General features: G+C 44.9%; 1 non-coding gene across 1 annotated transcript; it reads right to left on the reverse strand.

Annotated features, from left to right (window-relative positions):
* Window positions 1-2,056: 2,056 nt before the first annotated feature.
* Window positions 2,057-2,190, reverse strand: LOC121101765. The gene has a single exon (XR_005833803.1). It is a non-coding gene; the product is annotated as a small nucleolar RNA SNORA48 (small nucleolar RNA).
* Window positions 2,191-14,884: the final 12,694 nt, after the last annotated feature.

Below are 14,884 nucleotides of genomic sequence, written 5' to 3' on the forward strand. Positions count from 1 at the left end.
CTATCTCAGATCTGTATCGTACTTGCCTTCTCTACCATGTTCAGTCCTTGCTGACACTCCCTATTCCCTCAGCTGTTCCCCTCCGTTCTCATGATGTTCCCTCAGTGGGCTTTGCCAGGCTCCCCTTTTCTGGCTGTTTCTCCAAAGTAGGTTTTCCAGGATTCTTTCCCACGTCTTCTGTTCTCACTATACACACTCTTCCTGGGTGACGGAAACATGCATCACAGATTCGATTACCATCTATATGCCGATGGCTCCTAAAGCCATATCCCAGTCTGGAATGCTGTTTTTAACTCTAGACTCAGAAATTTCTAGGTCTAGACTAGTAGGCAGGGTATATGGGTCTAGAGCTAAGAGCCTGCTTCTCCTCGACCTCCACACGATGATGATGCTAACAGAATTCACTTAACCAGCTCCTACTAGGTGGGCACCTGAGGACGTATGCCAGCCAAAATTTAGACAGCCTTTCCTCTCTGGGCAAAGAGGGATGTTGGGGTTTTAACTGCAATGTGACAGAAAATGAAGGCTATGAAGAGACATGGACAGGGATGGGCCAAAAGGGTTTCTTGCTCCTGTATTTGTTTTCTGTGGCCGCAGAACATGTGACCATGAACTTGGTGACTTTGGGTAACACAAATTTGTTACCTCGCACTTTCTATGGATCAGAAGGCTGGGCGTGGGTTAGCTGGGTCCTCTGTCAGGGTCTCAGCAGGCTGAAAGCAAGGTGCTGGGCAGGTGGGGCTCCCACCCAAGGCTCCAGATCATTGGCAGAATTCTGTTCCTTGTGAGCTGGGGACTTAGAGTCTTTTTCAACTACGCTGATGTCAAGATCCTCTCAATCCTGAACTCGTGTTGCTGAACTTCTTTAACCTACTGGTTTTCATCATGGCTCATTCCTCCTGTGGTACGCGTTTAAATCCATTTACAAGTGAGTCTGCAACGTAATGTGTGAGCTCTTCTAGTTCTGGGTCGTCTGTAGAGTTGATAAGCACATTTTCTTCCTCTTCACCCAGATATTAATCAAGTGTTTAAGGGACGACAGGCTGAAGAACTGAGGTCTTTGAGGTTGGCATGACAATTTCAGTAATCTGACAGTTTTTAAAAACTTGCTCACTTAATTGAACTAGCACCCATGCCTCGGGAGAACTGAGATTCAAGATGTCTGTGACATCCGCTTTATCCGGAAACTAGTCGTTCTCTTAAAAATGGAAATGAGATTAATGAGAAATAATCTCTCCTTAGAAAAACCGTGCTGATTCTTAGTCATTACTAAGGATCACAGACCGTCTGCTAAATTCATAGCCTAGGGTTTTTTGGAGAATGATGCTATTGTAATTGTTCCTGGAATATCCACCTTCTTCCCCTTCCTGAAGATCTTTAGAGTGTTTGGGAACCTCGCTTAAGTATCCTTTCTGAAGTCCGCTTTATGTAAATGATTGACTTATATGAATATTCTTCCTAACAGATTTTCTAAAAAAAAATTCACTTTTCCAAAACGGCAAATCAGCGAGGTCCTACCCATGTTCCCAGCCACTATTATTTATAACTCACATGCCTCCAGAAGAGAGCTAAATATACCAAGCTTGTGAAATACACTCTGGAACTGGAAACTGTGAAGAACAAAGGCAGGTAAATCGTGACCTTGGGGTCAGCAGTGATGGAACCGAGGCCATTTGTTTTTCTTTGTTCTTATTTTGAGGCAATCTTCTCCTCACTTTTTCTGAAGCCCTGGGATATCAGGGTCCTAATTCCACTTTTATTCTGATGAATGCATCATCATTATATTAAGATCTGAGTTGCCCAAAGGAGATGTAAATTCATCTGAAGCCTCTCTGGTCTCTGGTACCGGGTGAAAGCCCTTTGGGCTTTGGTCTTGATGAAGTCCAGAATTAACGAAATGTAAATTACAGGAATCAAAGCTTATTTCTGATAATAAATGTGCGTAGCATGTTTGGATAGTTAGCTCTGTCCATTTCATTACAATATCAAATATTCATTGCATCTCAGAATTAGCTGGGGTTTAGGGTAGTGGTTTTTTTTTTTTTTTTTTTTAAATCCATGTGTCCAGGGCATGAACCAGGCTCGGGCACAGCCCAAAAGCCAAGCTGGGACAAACAAGGAGTTGCTTTGACCCTGGCCGATAGGAGGCAGGCACTACCAACCAGATGCCATCTACTCAGGTCAGGGACTTCGGGTAGTTTTTTTTAAAAGCTTTTTTTTTTTAATTTAAAATATAAGGCTTTTTTAAAAAATAGAAAGCATTTTTAAATTTAAAATATAAAGCTTTTTTAAAAAAATAGCAAGCATTTTAAATTTAAAATATATTATGTAGACAAATTTAACAAAAGGCTGTGAAGTGAACACCCACGCAATCATGTCCTGGGCCAAGAAACAGACTAACAGTCCCTCAGAAGCCCCCTCAATATTCTTTACTGGGAGCAGTCCCTCCCTGCTCTCAAGAGTGACCACTTTACTTTTATAGCTTTTCTTTGTAGGTTTATTGCCTGTGGACACATCCCTACTTTCACCTGTTTCTAAACTGAGAACGGAGCTCCTTTGTATTATTGTGACTTGCTTTTTTTTTGGCTCAACACTGCAAGACTCGTCACATTGCTGCATACATCTAAAATATCCCTTTTCCTGCTGTCTGTGCACTACACAGTGAACATTTAGTTTTCTTCTGGTTCTTGGTAATTATGAAAAACACTGCTAAGGGACATTCTTTTCTACTTATCTTAGTGTGCATGATTATGCACATCTGGAGGGAACGTGGAATATTCTACTTTCCTAGATGATGCAACGTTGTTTTCCAAAGCAGCTGTACTGACTCGCATTCTTGTTATCAGGAGTTTAAGTTTCTGAAGTTTCTGAATCTCCACATCATAGCCAACACTTAGTATTGTTTGTCTTTTTATTTTACCAGTCACATTGGTGTTAGTTCCATCTCACTGTGATTTTAATCTGTATTCTCCTGATTAGCAATCAGGTTGAGCACTTTTCATGTTAACTGACCATTTGGACACCTATCCCTCTGAGGTCCATGTTCATTCACATCTTTGTGCATTTTTCCTCCTATCAGGTTGTCTGCCTTTTCTCAATTATTTTTTTAGATTCTTTATATATTCTGGGTACTGGCCCCCTTTTTAAAAAATGCGATATATGGTATGAATATGTTCTCCTACTCCATGGCTTGTATTTTAATTCTTTTTAATCTTTTGATGAACGGGACTTAAAAATTTTCAGTATAACTCAATTTATCTTTTTTCCTTTATGCTTACTGTTTTTTTCTATCCTATTTAAGATATCCGCTCCAAAGTTATTAAGATGTTTTCTTAGGGGCTCCTGGCTGGCTCAGTCAGTGGAGCGTGCCATTCTTGATCGCGGGGTTGTGAGTTCGAGCCCCACACTGGGTGTAGAGATTACTTAAAAATAAAATCCTTAAAAATATATACATGTTTTCCTATGGTGTCTTCTGAAAGCTTAGTATTTGGCCTTTCGTATTAGTTCTTTAAACCACCTGGAACTGACTTTACATACAGTATGAGAAAGGGGTATTATCTCAGTTTTTTCCAACATGGAGATCTTACCATCACCATCCACTGAGAACACTGTCCTTTACCTACTGCCACCACTGCCACGAACAAGTCCATACATGTGAGGTCTGTTTTTAAGTTCTCCATCCTCTTCCACTGGCTGATTTTTTCTCTTTGCATAAACGCCACACCACCTTGTTCACCAAAATACTGTGATGTCTTGATACCTGATTAAAAAAAAAAAATTCCTCTTACATTTTTCTTTTTCTTCAAACAGCAGCTTGTCAAATTCTACAAAACAAACATACTGAGATTTTGATCGGGATTGCACTGAGCCTACAGCTCAGTTTGGGAGGAACTGACATTTTGAAACTATTGATTTTTCCAATCCGAGAACATGGCATAGCAGCCCTTCCAATGTTCTTCGGTCCTCCTCAGTAAGCTTTAAAGTTTTCCTTTTGGAATATCCATGCACATCTTCCACAGATGGATGCTTAAGGAATTGATGCTTTTAAAATCATACTATAATTCATGTCTTTTAAAATTCTATCTGTAACTGTTTTGTGCTAACATAAAGAAATATAATTTTTATGTTTTTTTGTTTCAGTAATAGTTTAAAGCTCTAGGATTTTTAAAAAACACTTTATTTATTTATTACAGAGAGAACACAAGCAGGTGGAGGGCAGGCAGAGGGAGAAGCAGGCTCCCTGCTGAGCAGAGAGCCTGCCATGTGGCTCTATCCCAGGACCCCGGGATCATGACCTGAGTCTAAGGCAGACGCTTAACCAACTGAGCTCCAGTGAAGCCTGGAAAACCTAAAATCCTTAGAAGAGGCCTGGGCATAGTTTGGAGCTCCTATCTGGAAACAACAAATGTGGCGGTTAGTCCCATCAGCTCACTCTGACTCCTTCTAGAGTAAGCTGCACTCATTCAAAGCCTGTATTTGCAGGTCTTCTAGCTGGGGGACCCCCCGCTTCCAGTCTGGTTCTCCCCACGCGGCAGTGAGAGCACACTCTCACATGTTAATTGGATCATGTTACTCCTCTCTAGAAACCTTCCAAATTCCAGGCTCGTTGACCGAATGTCAAACTCCTGAATCTGACAGACAAGGCCCTTCATGCTCTGGTCCCCACCACCTCTGGAGTCCTTCCATCCAGTGACTTCCCATCAACAGCACCCTCCCCCTTGAGTCATCTTGAACCACTTAGAGTTTCCCAAATGTCCCTGTTGACCTTTATTTCCTACAAAATGGGCATATTTATAGGTCTTTCATGAGAAGTCAATAAGATCAGATGTAGAACTGGAATGAAATCCAGATGACCTATTTATTATCTACTAGTGTTATAAATGTTAAGACTGATGGATCCTGAGTTTATCAGTCGGGTTGGGCCGTTATAACAAAATGCCATAACCTGGGTGGCTTAAACACAGAATTCTTTTCCTCATAGTTCTGGAGGCTGGGAAGTCTAAGATCAAGGTACTGGCCAACTGGGTTCCTGGTGAGGACCTTCTTGCAAATGGCATCTTCCTGCTGTGTCCTCACAGGGCACAGAAAGACAGAGGGAGGGAGAGAGAAAGGAGGGAAGGAGAAGATGAGAGAGGGGAGGGAGGAAGGTAGATAAGGAAAGAAAGAGAGGTAGGGAGAGAGAAAGCTCCCTGCTTTCTTCCTCTAAGGACACTAATCACATTATAAGGACCCCACCCTCATGACCTCATCAAAACATAATCACATTCCAATGGCCCCACCTCCATCACACGGGGGTAGGGGTTTCAGATAGGAATTTTGGGCGACACAATTCAGTCCACAGCACTGAGCAAAGCGGGTAATGATTTAATTTTTTTTTTAAGATTTTATTTATTTGACAGAGAGATAGAGAGAGCACAAGTAGCCAGAGCGGCAGACAGAGCGAGAGGAAAGATGCAGGCTCTCTGCTGAGCAGGGAGCCTGACGTGGAGCTCTATCCCAGGACCCTGGGATCGTGACCTGAGCCGAAGGCAGCCGCTTTACCGGCGGAGCCACGCAGACGCCCTCACGGGTAATGATTTATTATGGCCATCCAGCCATCTGTCCAGCATTCCGCTGCCATACAGCACCTGTGAGAGCAGGCATTTCATGCTCAAATCAAGATATCCTGCACATAAAACACTAGTATCTACACTTTGGGCGGAAGTGAGGGAGATGGACAGTTGGGGAGTGTTGACAAATGATAGGGAGAGACAGTTCATGCAAGGGTCCTGCATTACAAAAATGTATGGATTTTATCCTCTGAATGAGTAGGATCATGAGAAAACAGATTCAGTGAGACATGCACACAGAGTTGGCTGTTAGCTTTAAGAGCTATCCAAATGCTCATCCTAATGATCCCATCTGGGGAATTTATCCTAAGAAAATAATCCCAAAGATAGAGAGAGGCATATGCACAAAGATATTTATTCCATTATTTACACTAATAAAACCTGGGAGAAACCCACAGAGGAATACTTAAGTAGTTATTAAATAAATGCTTGTTGAATGAACCAACAAATACTTCCTGAATATAAAGCAGCAATTAAAACAGTGAAGTCCAGGTTAATAGCATGGAAAAATCATTGAAGTAGGCAAAAGAAACAAAATATAAAATTATAACGACACAACACTGCAACTCTATAAACACAGTGACAAAAGACGGACCCAGCTAGAAGCAAATGCAGATAAAAACAACAACAGACCACTTGTTAGGTTGGTGCAATTATGTGCCACTGACATATCGTGTTTACGAAAGACACTGCCATTTTACAAACAAAAAACAACCAGTAAAAGGTAATCTGGCCCGCTGCCCTCACGAGCCTCACAAAGTAGCCTTTGTTTGCAGCCAGCCTGAAAAAAACACTTGGCTTTCAGCGACAGTGAATGGATAAAATATTTGGGGTCAATATGGTGGAAAGAAGTATTTGTTTTACAGGGAAGCCCGGGGCAATGGTAACTGGGGGGGAGGAGGGTGAAGGAGGAAGAGGGTTTGGCGTGTTCGATGAACTACATGCTTGGGGCCAAAGGATCCATCGTCTCCAGTGCAGGATGAGAAAAAGGGCCCTTGTGTTAAGAAGCCAAAGGGTACCTGAAGAGCACGATGATGGCTGAGCAGACCTGTGCTTATGCTCACTGGAAACAAATACGTGAAAGAAAGAGAACCAGGTACTCGTCAATAGTTATGCCATTATTGGATTTTGCCATTTTAGTTCACCTGGTAACATGTCTCCTCAAGGTAGAGCTGTCAAAGCACAGAGCTAGATGAGGGGACAAGGGTTCAAGGGGGTGAGGGGATTCGGCCGAGGCGTACAGGCGTGCTCAGCACTGCAAGAGAAACGCCAGAGTCATGTGGACCAAGTCTCCACCTCCAGAACTACCACTTTCTAGCCATGTCTCAATTGTGCATTCCCGCAAACAACAATTCCGAGAGTGCGTGCCCTGGAGCGAGTCACCCAGTCTTGCCCAGCACCCATCTTCTCACCTCACCTCTACAATGTGGAGAAGGCCCCTGAGGGGTCATGTGTGGGTTTTGCTGCTTAGTGTCTGCGCACTTCACCTTCCTCATAACCGCACCCTTGAGAACCATCCATCCCTGGCAATCAGTCCAGGTGCTTTGCGTAGGCCCCGGGTCCTCGAGCACATCAGGTTCTCCCGGACGTGGGTTCTGGTCAGGGAGGTAGTGTGATCCATGAGAGGTGCTGAGGGGTGAGGTTTGGGCAGGAATGGAGGATGAAGTGAAGCAGGTCCTCCTCGCCAGTGGATCTGAAGCTGAGAAGGAAAGACTGGAGCTGCCGCCATCTTGACCGACAGACGCACCGAGAGCAAAGCCAGTGCAGTGGGAGGGCCAGCTGTGAGATGAAAAACAGAGAAACTGGGCCTTGGAAACACCATTTAAGCCCTAGAATCAAGTTGTTCTTGAAGCCAGCCCTTCCGTTTGGTTGTTGAGCCAAGACATTCCTTGTGTTTGTGTTTTTGTTGGTTTGTTTGGCTTAAGTTAGTTTGAGTTCTATTTCCCTTATGATAGTTTGACTTGGATTTTCTTTCACTTGCTACCCAGAGTCTCCTAACAGAACAACCTCTCTTGCGGAGAGAGAATGTGGACACAAGGCCAAGTATAGCAACCGGCACTGAGTAGCTGGTTTAACAAATGTTGGATTCACTGTCCTTTCTCCCTCACAGACATTCCATCTCTTTCTTCTTCCCTCTTTCCTTTCCTCACCAAGTTTCCTCCTTCCTTGAGGGTCCTATCTCTACGAGTCTTCTTGGCTTGAAGCACAGGGACACGAATTCTCCCCTCCTCCTTGTAAAGCTCTGGCACAAGCCTCAAGGAGCTCTGCTCTGGAACTCACCATCCCTGTCGTGCATATCTTTGAAGTCAGACCATACGAACAGGGACCCCTCACAGTTGTACAGTTTTATCATGGGCTCTTACATCCAGATTTTCGTTTGGTTCAAGTTTAGCTGCGTGCCGAGGCAGGGCAAGGTGTGCTTATCACCATACCCATTCCTCAAAGGAGGAATCACAAGTTCATAAAGGGGAAATAAGTTCAACAGAATGAGTACAGGAAGGAGGACATAAACACAGGTCCTAGTGTGAAATCACCGTCCTTCCACTATCCAGCCACTTCCTTCTTTAAAGTAACATGTTCATGTGTGTGGATCCTGTGGGGCTCCAGCAGAGTTCCTCCTCAGGCCCCAGGCACCGGATGCTGGACTCACTGGTGTTGACTTTGACAGCCATGTCCCTCGCTGGGAACTGTTCTCAGGAGCAGAGACTGCCCCACCCACCCAAAGTTACATTCCTCTCTCGAAGGCAGCCCATGGCCACTGATTGTCCTTCTGGCTTCCATTGGGAACAAGTGAAAGGCCACTGCAGCTCCAGAGCTCCCTGCAGAATCCTGCCATCTGCCAGGTTCATTATAGGGTCCGTTGCTGTGCAAGTTCAATGTGGGCCATAGAAGCCAGTTGATCTGGAGGTGCTTACAGCATCTGTGGCAGGCAGGGGTGCGGTGGGGATGGAGCCTTCTGGTTGGTCGAGGCTTCAGTCACAGCCGCATCAGAGGGAGGGCAGCTTCTCCCTCCATGGCTCCTGCCATCCCTGCTTCCTCACAGGAATCTCCTGAACACACACCCAGCCAAAGTCTCCGTCTCAGAGTCTGTGCAGATCTCCATCTAAGGCAGAAGGTACTGGAAGTGTCCTGGGAAGCAGCCTCTGAAGTCGGATGTTGGGGTGCTCACTGGCTGGCCGGCGATGAGGACCCCTTCACGGCAGGTGGGGGAAGTCCCCACAGCCCCTGGCATGTTGTGCTGGTGCGATTGTGCAAACCGCCACTGGTGGTGAACTGGGATGGGATACCCTGCTCCCCCAGAGATGCAGGAGGAGAATGGGAATTGGAAAGACAGTCGGGTTGGGGGCCGTTGCAGAGCACCACCGATTTGAGGAACGGAGACGACAGGCTTGGGATGAAACAAGGAGTCAGGCTTTGGTTCTGGGGGGTGACTTGTCGAAGATGTGTCATGGGGCTGCAGCGGCAGGGGCCGCTTCCTGATTTTGCTGGTGTCCCTCTCAATTAGGACAGCAGCCCTGAGGTTCTGCAGCCAGCAGCCCCCCAACAGCTCCGAGCAGCAGCTGTGGCTTTGGGTTATTCTCCCTAGAAGCTCAACCAGATCTGTTTCTTCAGCTCTTCCAAAGCTTCTGCCACCAAATGTGGGGCAACTGCAACCTAAGTCTGTCTGATTTCGAAGCCCGCGTTCTGTCCCCAACAGGAGGACCGATGTCCCATTACCTACAATGAACTAAACCAAGGAAAGAACGAGTACTCGGAGGGAGCTGGAGGAAGAAATGAGTTCAGCATGAGGCACAGGCAACCTGGAGTACCTTCTAAAAGAGCCAATGGGCTCACCCAGCAGAAATCTAAAGGGGAGGGGCTCGTTCTTACTCCAGAGCCTGGGGCTGGGATTGTAGATTCTGAAGTCTGTCCTAGAAGTGATGATTTCCTTAAGTAAAATGCATTCTTGTCACTCTCTATATCTTTACTATGCCTTATTATATTTTCACATGGTAAAAAAAAATTATATACTTACATTACTCATTAACTGATTGACATGTTTCTCTAGCTACTTGAATATAGGTTTACTGCTATGTCAACTCCACAAGTGCAGATATTTTGATACACTCACTGTTAACATCCTTGTGCCTAGACAGTGACTGGCACATAGAGGTTGGCTCTATAATTCTCTATTGAAGGGGTGCATAAATGTATGAACAAATGATCTTTGCAACAGCCACATGAGCCACGGGAGCCACACGAGCCACGTGAGGTATTATCATGACTGAGGAGAGGAGCTTGGGAATGTCCAGCAGCTTTTCTTGGCTTTATAGCTAGTTAATGGCCCTAAACGTTTCTAAGCTATCTTATTCTATCAAACCACACCTGGTCTAAGAACTAGGAAAGCGCTCTCCCTGTCCTGGTGACATGGAAAATTTTCTGTGTGTTTGGGCAAATTAGGAAATTTGCATTTTCTAGGCCTTGTTATTCTAATTATGTGAATAAACGCAGGGGTTTTTCTTCAACGTCCAAGGTTCTTACCAGCTTTACCTACATAAAATAATTCACACCTACAAGTTAATCATAACAGTAACAGGTGCTTCTTGCCTCGGAACAAGGAATGCAGGAGAGAGTAATCAAGAGGGGAACGTGCAGCTCAGTGTGTTCTCACTAGCAACAAAGTGCAGGGCAGGGTCCCAGGTGACTCTTGAATTTGCTAGACAGCTGCAGTCCTTGTCCTCGCAAGTTCTCTCCTCTTGGGCAAAACACTTGGATTCTCTAAACTTCCAATTTTTTTTGTGAAGATTAGGTGCAATACTATACATAAGCCAGAGATGAAATTGCTTATTTCTCTGCATTTTTTTAAAGATTTTATTTATTTGAGAGAGAGAGAGAGTGCATGTGCGAGAGTGCAAGCATGTGTGGAGGGGTAGAGGGAGAAGCAGACTCCCGGCAGAGCAGGGAACCTGACTTGGGACTCGATCCCAGGACCCTGGGTTCATGACCTGAGCTGAAGGCAGACGCTTAACCGACAGAGCCACCCAGGCGCCCCTCTCTGCAGCTGTTATAATGAATACTGCCAACATACAAATTGGTTATGATTCATATATATATATATATGAATCATAACCAATTTATATATATATTTTGGCCATGATGGTTTCAAGCTTTGATGACTGCTATATATAGCTCCTATACTACAAATATTGCTTACCTACAGAAATATCCTGGGGCGCCTGGGTGGCACAGCGGTTGGGCATCTGCCTTCGGCTCAGGGCGTGATCCTGGCGTTATGGGATCGAGCCCCACATCAGGCTCCTCCGCTATGAGCCTGCTTCTTCCTCTCCCACTCCCCCTGCTTGTGTTCCCTCTCTCACTGGCTGTCTCTATCTCTGTCGAATAAACAAATAAAATCTTAAAAAAAAAATATCCTAAACACAGGATCCGCGTATTTTTTCTGGAAAATAAATTATTTAAACATCCAACTTTGCATATAGTTCATTAAAGGCAATATGAATCCAGCTTGAAATACGGCTCACAAAATCAGCACAGCTTTTGCTGGCAAGGGATGCGAAAAGAGACCAAGTGGCAAGTACTGTGTTAGATGCTTATAGATATCGTATTCCGCTTAGTGCTCAATAAATATTGTTGACACAGGAAACCCTCGTCTCCACGGGCAGCCATTCAAATATATTTGATGCATACTTTTTAATTTGTATGTTCTTGAAAAAAAAAGTCTACTGTTTTGTATGCACTGACATGAATAGCATTGTGTTAGACATCTCTTTCTGCTATTACTTTTTATCCCTAAGCGTTATGCTTATAAGATTCGTCCGGGTTTCAGGCTAGATGCCTAGCTGCTGCTTCAAACACCGTACTGAGTATCCACCTGCATTTTACTTCTCTGGTGATGCACCTTGTTGGAGGGATCCGGGAACCCTCAGGCACGGCTGGCAGGGAGGTAAGGTGATATGGCCATTCTAGACAACAGTGTGGCAGTATACTTGGTCACATTCCAGTCCTCCATCTTGTGATGTGGGTACATATCATGGAGAAATCTGCTCATTGCAGTGCTGTTGGAGAAATCCCAGAGCTGGAGACAGCCAGTTGTGTGCTGGAAACCGGTAAGTGCGGTTCACAATGGCCAAGTGTTAAATTTCAGGAATGTGGTGAGCTGGTTTCCATTCGGCCATTATTAAAAGCAAATTATAGACATTAATATGTTCTATGTAAAGAGATTTGTATTAAAAAAAGTAATAGATGCAAATCAAATGATAGATATTAATATATTATATATAAAGATAATTGTATTAAAAACAGAAGTAATAGATACTTAAAGCTCAGCACTTCCTAATTATTTCACTATGTTCTACTATATACAGGCTCTGGAGGTCACTGACATCTCTGACCCTGCCTGGTGGGAATGCTCTATAATGCTGTGCTCCTTCTGCTCATTTCTTCCCCACTCTGCGACCACGGACATGACACTGGCAGCTTCAAATAGGCCATGGTGGGAAGAATTATACCATGGACATCAGCAAACACTGTAAACCAGGGCTGTTGGGTTTTTTTTCCCCCTCTGAGAGCCAGTTGTTAAACATTGACCCATTCACTGGAGGCTGGTACTAACTCTCTTTTACACATGAGGAAAATGAAGCTCAGACAGGTTATAGAATTCACCCCAAATCATACAACGTTCAAGTAGCAGAAACTGGGTTCAGACTCAGGTCTGTCTCAGACCTTGTGCTCAGATGAAAGAAGTGAGTTGGACCACGTAGCCTATAAAATTCTCCTTCCCCTACCAACACCAGTGCACTCATGCTTTTTGTTTAAAAAAAAAAAAAAAATGTTGACTGCCGGCACCTGGGTCTAGTGTGAAACCGAGACAGGCACAATTTTCAGAAACATCTGCTTACCGAGTGAGCTTCATTAACTGCCCTTGAGAGCTGCGTCCCGAAACACCGTGCGTCCTGGAACGAGATGAGCTGTGATTCCATGAGGCCACGCAGGCTGATCAGGAAACAGGACGGCTGAGATACGTCAGCCACTGTTTGACTTCCCAACGCTGGTTTACAGATAATGCTCTGTGGCCCACTGAAGGTCTTGACCTTGTCTCTGCCCGTGTCACAAACCTTGGTGGGTTTACTTCTATGTAACTATGTATCTCTGTTATTTCCTAAATATTTCTTGCACAGTGAGTTGAAATCCAGGCACATTTTCTTATCAAAAATCTATTTTCTTGCTCGTCCAGTCGTTCAGCTGGTCATTGGTGAACATTTATAAAACTCCTGTTATGGGGCGCCTGGGTGGCACAGTGGTTAAGCGTCTGCCTTTGGCTCAGGGCGTGATCCTGGCATTATGGGATTGAGCCCCACGTCAGGCTCCTCTGCTATAAGCCTGCTTCTTCCTCTCCCACTCCCCCTGCTTGTGTTCCCTCTCTCGCTGGCTGTCTTATCTCTGTCAAATAAATAAAATCTTAAAAAAAAAAAAAAAACCTCCTGTTATGTACGGGATACAGGAGAAACAAGGTTGGATAAAACAGGTCCCTGACTTCCAGAGGCCAAAAGGACAGCAGGAGGAACATAACATTTTAAACACGTATTCTGACTGAGGCCCACAGTAAAGGCAGGTGGAAAGGCCCCGGGGATGTCTTAGTCCATTTGGGCCTTTATAACAAAATACCACCAACTGCTGATAAGCCCTGGGAATTCACTTCCCCCAGTTCTGGAGGCTGGGAAGTGCAAGATCACGGTGCCAGCATGGCCGGGCTGGCGAAGGCCCTCTTCTGGGTTTCGGACTGCCGACTTCTTGCTGTGTCCCCATGTGGTGGGGGGGCAGCCGGAGGAATTCACGTTGCCCCACTGAAGCCCCAACTGCTTATCCAGAGTTTCTGCATTTGAATTGCTCCTGATCTGTTTTTCCCCAAGATCAACGAACAGATATTTTCCTTAAAACACTATTCAGGTGGTCCGAACCTCCCCCAAACAAAATAACAACGTACTCAAAGCCGTATTCGAATACTTTTGTAATTTTGCAGTGTCAGATTCCTTTCCTTCTTTTCTCCTTTCAACTATTACTCACCAAGGTTTCCCAAACCTTAGAATGGAGTTTCTCGTAGGGCACGCTATTCAAATAACATATTTAAGTGTTCTAAACGAGATTATAACTCTAAGAGTGTTTACACTCATCCAATTTTATTCTAATTAAATAATTTATGTGAAGTGTCTGATACAGTGACTAGCAGAGTTTACCATGAATATTAATTTCTTCGTTTGCTCTTAAAACCATATAAAGTCGGCTGGATGGGCACCGTTCGTCAGATCTGGCAGATGAACAAGCTCAAATACAGAGGTTGTCTTTTCTCAGCTGTTCCTTAAGGTCCACTCCAACGTGAGGTCTCCTGGTTCATGTCAGTGCAAATTCACCAAATCCTGCAATTCTTTCGGTGTATACAATCTTTCTTCCTAGAGAAGGAGCTGGATCGCCCAGCTTGGGCTGTGCTTGGCCTGACTCCGTTGCTCTGGTGGAAGTAAGGGAGGCAGAAGCCGATCTTAGGACAAACATCATCTCGTGAGGCTCCCCTCAGCTGGTCTTTGCAGTGTCTGCTGGCAAGGCAATGAAGACCGCTCTCCTTTCTCTAGGAGGGGGGAGGGCACTGCTTCTTCGGCTGTTGGGAGGAATCTGTGTTCAAGGTTCTCAGGTTTGTCCAAATATCCCTACCCCATGTCTCAAGGTCTCCTGCTTCTTTATCTGGGCTCTGACACTGACTTGAGAGGTTGTGAAGGCTGGACTCCTTCTTACCTCTGCTGCACTCACAACGAAGCCCCAAGACTGAACTTCAGCAGCCTTGGCTGGCTGTAGGGAGAAGGGCGGGTTCTCTATGCTTCCAGGAAGCGCTCTGGCTTTCATAGCATTCCTTGAGGTAGGTAGGTAGCTCACTGAGCCGGCCATTTTCTCTTCCTTTAACAAAACTTCTCAAGACCAGTAACCAAGCTCAACTAGTTCTGTGTTCCTGGTCATTAACACTGACCACATATTTTTTATGTGACCACTAGCACATAAGCCAAAGCTTCATCGTCCACTGTCATCCTTCCTCTCACCTCTGGTGAACACCTCAGTAACTGCGATGTTATTGCATGCCGTAACACGACTCCACTTACCAACCTTCAGGGGACCCCAATCACTGTCTGACCGATTCAATACCAGAATCCATCTGGAAAGTGTCCGTAGGGCCGCTTGTGGTACCAAGTGTCTCAGCTTGCGTCCCTCAGTAGCAGGATTGAGAGAAGTACTGG

The sequence above is a fragment of the Ursus maritimus genome, unplaced genomic scaffold (assembly GCF_017311325.1).
Source record: "Ursus maritimus isolate PB19 unplaced genomic scaffold, ASM1731132v1 scaffold_9, whole genome shotgun sequence".
NCBI classification, from domain to species: domain Eukaryota; kingdom Metazoa; phylum Chordata; class Mammalia; order Carnivora; family Ursidae; genus Ursus; species Ursus maritimus.